The sequence below is a fragment of the Euprymna scolopes genome, chromosome 12 (assembly GCF_053919585.1).
Source record: "Euprymna scolopes isolate OS-2025 chromosome 12, ASM5391958v1, whole genome shotgun sequence".
NCBI classification, from domain to species: Eukaryota; Metazoa; Mollusca; class Cephalopoda; order Sepiida; family Sepiolidae; genus Euprymna; species Euprymna scolopes.
Window position 1 is genome coordinate 119,816,369 of NC_136493.1, and position 7,154 is coordinate 119,823,522.

General features: G+C 31.5%; 1 pseudogene; it reads right to left on the reverse strand.

The window, feature by feature from the left end:
* Positions 1 to 5,599: 5,599 nt before the first annotated feature.
* On the reverse strand, positions 5,600 to 5,716 carry LOC145291674 (5S ribosomal RNA; annotated as a pseudogene).
* Positions 5,717 to 7,154: the final 1,438 nt, after the last annotated feature.

A 7,154-nucleotide genomic window follows, 5' to 3' on the forward strand; every position in this document is an offset into this window, starting at 1 on the left:
TAAGCCAAGACTTATTTACTACTTTGCTTGGAGTCGTCTACGTGCAACCAGCTTATTTTAAGCACTTAATTAACCAGGTTCCCAAATTTTTCGTATAGGGGCACTTCTTGTGCTTATCAATCCCTACCAAGTCACTTTTCTTGGAGAAAAAATTTTAGGATCTCTAAAAAAAAACAACAAAACCAAATGCTAAAACAAAACACCTTTCTTACGGCGTATCACATCTAAAATCTCTCCAAATGCCCGTTTACGTAATTTTAATTCTTGTCCCCCTTCTAAAATTCTAACTGAATCTGTAAGCCAACCATACGTCTTAACTTATTTTCTACTAGATCATTTTAATCTAATGTATATTTACGGATAACTTTGAATTCTTGCTGTGAAAATCATAACATTACATAAGACAATTTACAATATTTGTTCAACATCATAAAAACATTTCCAAAAAAAAAAAAAAAAATAAAAAAATACCTTAATACATTTAAACATTTTGCAACAGTTATAACTTTTTTTTTTTAACAACAAAAAAAAAAAAAATCATCTGTAAAACAGAACAATTCAACAGTCTGTCCAAAACAATTTTCCCTTTTTTTTTCAAAAACAAAATAAATGAACACGCAAAAGCCGAAAAGTTCACTATGAACACAAAATGCATTTCAAAACAATTTACACGCCGTTTCATAGAGAGTACATGCGACCTTTGAAATTCCTGTTTTGATTGACAGATTAAATTCAACAATTCGTCCAAACGATTTCATATTGACACAGATTTTATAATGACACTTCTACAAATTTCAAAACAATAACATTAGGGTGACACAGTCTCTGCCTTCGCGTATATGTGTGTGTGTTTTTTTTTTAACAGGCCAATTCATTTATCAATGAATTACGTTTGGTGATTTGTTTACTATTTTTTTTCATTACTACGAATTTCTTTTTACGGCATATCGGCCTTTTCTTCTTTTTCTTTTTAATATTTCTTGTATCTTTTGTTCTCTGTGTGCGTGTATGTTCAAATTTTTTTTTTCATTTTTTTTTTCTTCGCATTTCTGTGATCGTGTAATTTTTTTTCTTTTTCCGTGGTATTATTTATTTATTATTATTTTTTTTTAATTATGTTGGACCCTTTTAAAACGTTGTGTTTCTTTTTCTTTTTCGAATTCTGTGATCGTGTGATTTTTTTCTTTTTCCGTGGTATTATTTATTTATTTTTTTAAATTATGTTGGACCCCTTTAAAACGTTGTGTTTCTTTTTTTCTTTTTTTTTTCGTGGTATCGACCACAGGTTCGGTTTCTGCATCGCTGATGCAAAAGGTTCACGAACACAAAATTGAGAGTTGTTATATAGTTGTTTCATTAAAGAGTCTTAGTGAGAGAGATGTTATAAGTGATGCTTTTTCTTGTGAGAGTTCTTATTTTATTACATATGATGTTGTATCTTAGAGAGAGAGATGTTGTTGTAATGACATTTTATAACACAGACATATAATAACAATACAATTTACCTTTTTGTAGAAATCACAAACACAAAGATGAGCTTTATCCAAAACACATGGTGAATTTATTTAATACGACCGGTCGGGATTTCCTCATTAAGAACTCAAAGTTTCACATCTTAGATTCTGAAGTGACGTCTCGCTTCAGACGTCCGCCTGTCTGTCTCCCCTGACTGTCTCTCCTGACTGTCTCTCTGACTGTCTCTCCACCAACTAACTCGCACCTGCTATATTGAGAACTCCATGCATCCCGGCCACGTGAGCAAAATTCACGTGTCTCAACATGCGCGACTTTGCACGTTTTCGACATTGATTTCCCAATAACCTATTTTCCTTGTTTGTTTCCACAAAGGAATTTAACCTACATATCTAATTTATTTAACTCATATTTTATTATCCACATTCTTTTAACAATTGAATAGTTTATTTATTATTTATTTCATCCGAATTAACATTTTACTGGACATTCCATTTAAACCTATTGTTCTTTAAAACTTATGTCCAGGGTTCGATTTCTGCTTTCTCTTATTTCCATTTTAACTAATCTCTCTATTTTTATACTTACATGAACAGGGGACAGCCCTTATCATGTAACACTTATCCTCTACCTTCCCCAGGAAAAGTGTTTTCCCATCGTATATGTTTAATTTTTCCTTTACTTCTATGTTATCATTATATCAATTATTTCTAATAATTTATACTTCACTTAAATACTAAGTAATAATTCACATACGCATGATAATATATAACCTAGCATCAACCCTCTATTTAAAGTAACCGCCTGTATATAGATATAGACCATTACCATACCTATTATTAAACAAGCACCCCCTTTAATCACTTAATCTAAAATATTTCCGATGGTTAAGTTACGCATACTGCACGCATATTAAACCCCCCATGGCATATACGCAACATTCACTTCATAATAGAAGCTATAATTCCTTCTATATCACAGAAATCACATTAATCCTCCAAATGCCTCTCAGCACTATCACAAATATCGAATCCTTTATGTTTCTCCTCTCCTCTTCTGATAAGAAGCATTAGGCGTCGAAATACCATGGTATAAACATTTTACAAATCTTACAATCCTAACTTACGTATATCCTTATTGAATAAATAAATAAATAAACACCTATATATATATATATATATATATATATATATATTGTTATTTTCTTGATACTTCATATAAGCTAGCACACAATTTGTTGCGTTTCAAAAAATACCAAGAAGTCTCCTTTAAAACAGTCGATCTTATTCTTATTCTGTTTCACCCCTCCATAATATATATATATATATATATATATATATATATATATATATATATATATATATATATATATATATATATATATATATATACTCTAACAAAAAAAAATCCGCCAATAAAATTTTATACATTCTATTGCACTAAAAGCTATATTGAACAATGAACAACTGAACAATTAAACTTAAACGAGACTAATAACACAGAACAAGACATGAACTTTAATAAATGCTTAGTAAGGAATCGCATTCTCTGTTTATGTTTCAAAAGATCAATCGTTTTAGATATGTTCTCAACCAAAGTGGAACACTGCGAAGAGGAGATGCTATTCTATTAGCTTTTCACAGCTTACCACACTTTTTCATTATTCGAAAAAGTTCTTCCAGACAATGCATGAGATATTTATATATTATGGACCAAATAGTCTCGGTTAGATTTTAATCAAGTCTTTGACCTGGCCAAAATATCACATTAATTTAATTATCAGAGAACCATTTCTTGTGACTTTAGCAATGTGTGCAGGGACATTATCATGTCGAAAAAAAACGTTCTGGGGCATTCCCAGTGTTAAGTGTTGAGACATGTTGAACAGAGTGCAGTCTCGATACCGAGTGTGAAGTAATTTCCTGTAACAAAGATGGCGGCTAACAGTCAATGAAGTCTCGTGACATAGCCAACGGCGAACTGATGGACTCCAAAATTGGACACTTTCTATAGTAACTTTGGAAGATTTCATTGGCTGGTTTAGCACAGCCGGTGGTTATGAAAACGATTGGCGAATTCATTGGTCTTATAACCCCACTAGGAGTCAACAACAGGTTACTCCCAGCTTCTTGATACTTGGTAACAGTGATGTTTCTAATATTTTAATGAACTCTATTGCATTGATTGATTGCTCACATCTCATATGTTCCCAAACGCCTGCTGCAGTAAAAGTTCTCGATACCATTATCCCTCCATTCCCGTATTTAACTGTCGATTTTATGCAACTTTCAGGGGCATTGGGAGCATCACTAACAAGAAAAAAATCTTGATTCATCTAACCAGAAAACATTTCTAAACAACTCTGTATCTTTCTTGCCATAGCACGAGAAACATCTCTTTGATGTTCTGATCAGATTAAATAGATTTTATACACACATTCTAGAAGAACATTCCATTTCTTTCATTCGTCTAGATATTGTATATCTAGAAAGATAATTTCCAGTCCCTATTTTGAATTATTTGCTATGACCAACATAGATTTCTTTCAATCCCTCAAAACAGTTCATTTAAGCCTGTGGTCGTCCTTCAAAATGGATGATCTAGGGGGGAGCAGATCCAGATTTCCCTTTAAACAAGCGCTCGACTTCGAACATACGACGAATTCGCTTCACTAGAGAAAGAGAGGTTTTCACATTTTCTCTTCTTAAAATATCAAAAATCTGCTTGTAAATAATTTTCGACTGCCTTAACCATGCAATTTAGTTTTTTTTTTATATCCTCACCAATATGCGGTCTTACCATTTTAAGGATTAATATTTCCACTTATTATTATATGTTATAATAATAATCATCTGAAAATTAGAAATTCTCCGTTAAAATAAAAAATAAAAAATTCAAAGAAAAGTATTGAAAAATCGATTTTTCCTTCTTTCACACTTAGTCTATTTTTTTTGCTCATAAATGTATATCTTAGAAGGGAGACGCATCTATATACGGGACTGAATGGTGATTAACGAATATTTCACACTCCTATATTCATATTTTCATTGAAATCCGTTAAATCAGAAGGGAAGAACCTTAAAATGCCTCCATGAAGTAACTTTTTCCCAAATATACATTATTCTACATTGCACCCTAGAGAATAAACTGTTTCGTCTATAAAAGTATTTTATATACACTTCTTTACAGTTAACGTAGAAAAAAAACATTACGAAATTTGCACGCGGTGGTTGAAGCCAGAGAGAACGTCATGAAAATAAATAAATAAATTTGCAAGTCTTATGAAATTCTTTGCAGTTATTTAAATGAAGTAAGGAACTGTACGTTCCTAGTTTTCCAACAGACTCCGTCAAGCAAAAAAACAAAACAAAACAAAAAAAAACGCCATCAAATTGTCAAGAATCGTTGTTCTATCATTGTTGCTAAGCGATGACATGAAATAATGGCTTAACCGATGATAGATAAATTACATAACGGTGTCGATTATCAATTCTCAAGTATTATCGAGGTTATTCTTCGACAAAAATTAACAAAGGATTTTCTCAGTGTTAAACGCTAAAGTTCTGTTAATTTTAAAAGAAAGTATGTTCAGCCGTTTCTACGTATACAAGAAACGTCGTCAGCGGTTCAGTGCACCACCCATATATATATATATATATATATATATATATATATATATATATATATATATATATATATATATATATATATAACGTTATAACAATATATATGGAAATAATGCTACACAAATATTCCGCGTTTCATTCTGGTGAGAATATGTCAGGCTTATGGCTGACTAATAAGGAACTAGCCTAACAAATTCCCATGAGAATAAAACGCGGAATTAGCAGTGTTGCTTAATTTCCATAACTTAATAACTAGCTCTGCCAATATATTGAGAACTGTCGAAGGAAATAGTGAACATTTACGCATAATATTCTATCCCTGTGTATTAAATGAAGTAAATAAAGGCTTCCTTCAGTCTTGACAGACTATGGATATCCACTGTAAGGGTGCCTGCGCGTGAAATTTGTCTGGCAAGAGTCGCGCAATCCCTCACCCACGCCTCTCCTGAGTCAACATTGTTGCATACCAGTGGCAAGTTGAGAAACAAGGCCGAGATCAGCACATACAGCGCCTAGAATTCCCAAATGGTAACCCATATGGTATTAGCCAGGCTCAACGTTGCTTAACTTCGGTGATCTGACGAGAACCGGTGTGTCAACGTGGTTATGCCGTATAATGAAGTAGTATATGTACAAAATACATTCATATTTCAACAACTTTATTTTTTCTTAACTTTCTTGTGTAGAGAAGTTGCCCAAACGCTATATACTGCAACTGGAAAGTCGTTTGTTTCAGTTTCGAGTCTGGGTGATGGTAATAAGTCATATTAACATCACTTCGATAGTAAAACATTATAATAAACAGAGAATTGCCTCTATAATAAGTAACACGTTATCTGCATTAATTAAAATATGATATGTAACCGTAGTGAACAGCCAGGCAACACCGGACGGCTTGAGAGTATATCTACATTTTTTATAATTATTGTCTAATTATTACTAGAAGATTATCATGAATTCACATGAACAAATATTCCCGAATTTTCGTACAATATTAATAACAGTGTCTTTTATCGAATTGCCATTGAAATCAAAACAGTAAAATGTCGACTCATAAACAAAAAATAATTTCGTCACTATAAACAGTGTATCGCTTTGTTATAAAATTATGAATAAACCCAGAGGGTGTACAACAGAACGATTCGGATTTTAGTGGTGTTGGCGTCAGTGTCACTTCACTACACTTGAATGGTGTCTGTTCTAAAAGGCGACAGAATTAATCAGATCTAAAAAGCAATGTGTTTGATTGATTTTTTATCATTATTATTAAACACTTAACAAAACACATATAATACTCTAGAAAGGACAATGCTTTATAATGTAATGTAATGAATTTTCATGAAAGGAGAATAAATATATACATGTGTGTGTGAGGGTTTATGTTGCGTGAGGGTTTGTGTGTGAGTTCATGTATATTTGTGTGTGTATGGGTATATATATATATATATATATATATATATATATATATATATATATATATATATATAAACCTACACACACGAACTTGTTGTAATACTTAAACTAAAGTGATATTTTCTCTCTTCGCATTAATATATACACTATATTATCTTGTTTACATTACTTACCCATTTACCGTTGAATGATTAAAGTTCTGTTTTCAAATCTTACTTCATAATAGACCTATAAAACTTTGGGAAAAATAAGTTGGATAAAAATAGATATCCGCATAGATGGGCACTTTTATCTCAGTTGTATGCTTTAACGGTTTTTACTCATAGTCTTTAATGTAAATAACATTTATTTTCGGTAATCTAATCTGAAATGATAGTGTGTATATTATTCCTTAAATATTTTGGGAAAAGTGTTAAAATAAAAATTGTAAATTGCCTATTGTTTGTATTCAAATATCCAATAAGACGTTGTCTCTCGTAAATATTAGTTGACATTAGCAAAATGAAAAAAATCTATTATTACTATACACTACTTTAATTAACGAAAACATGTAAAACATGTATTTATTAAAAACATAGAATCAGGCTATGACCAACAGCACCGAACGGAAATAATTGTCAAAGAAGAATTACCATTAGGTAT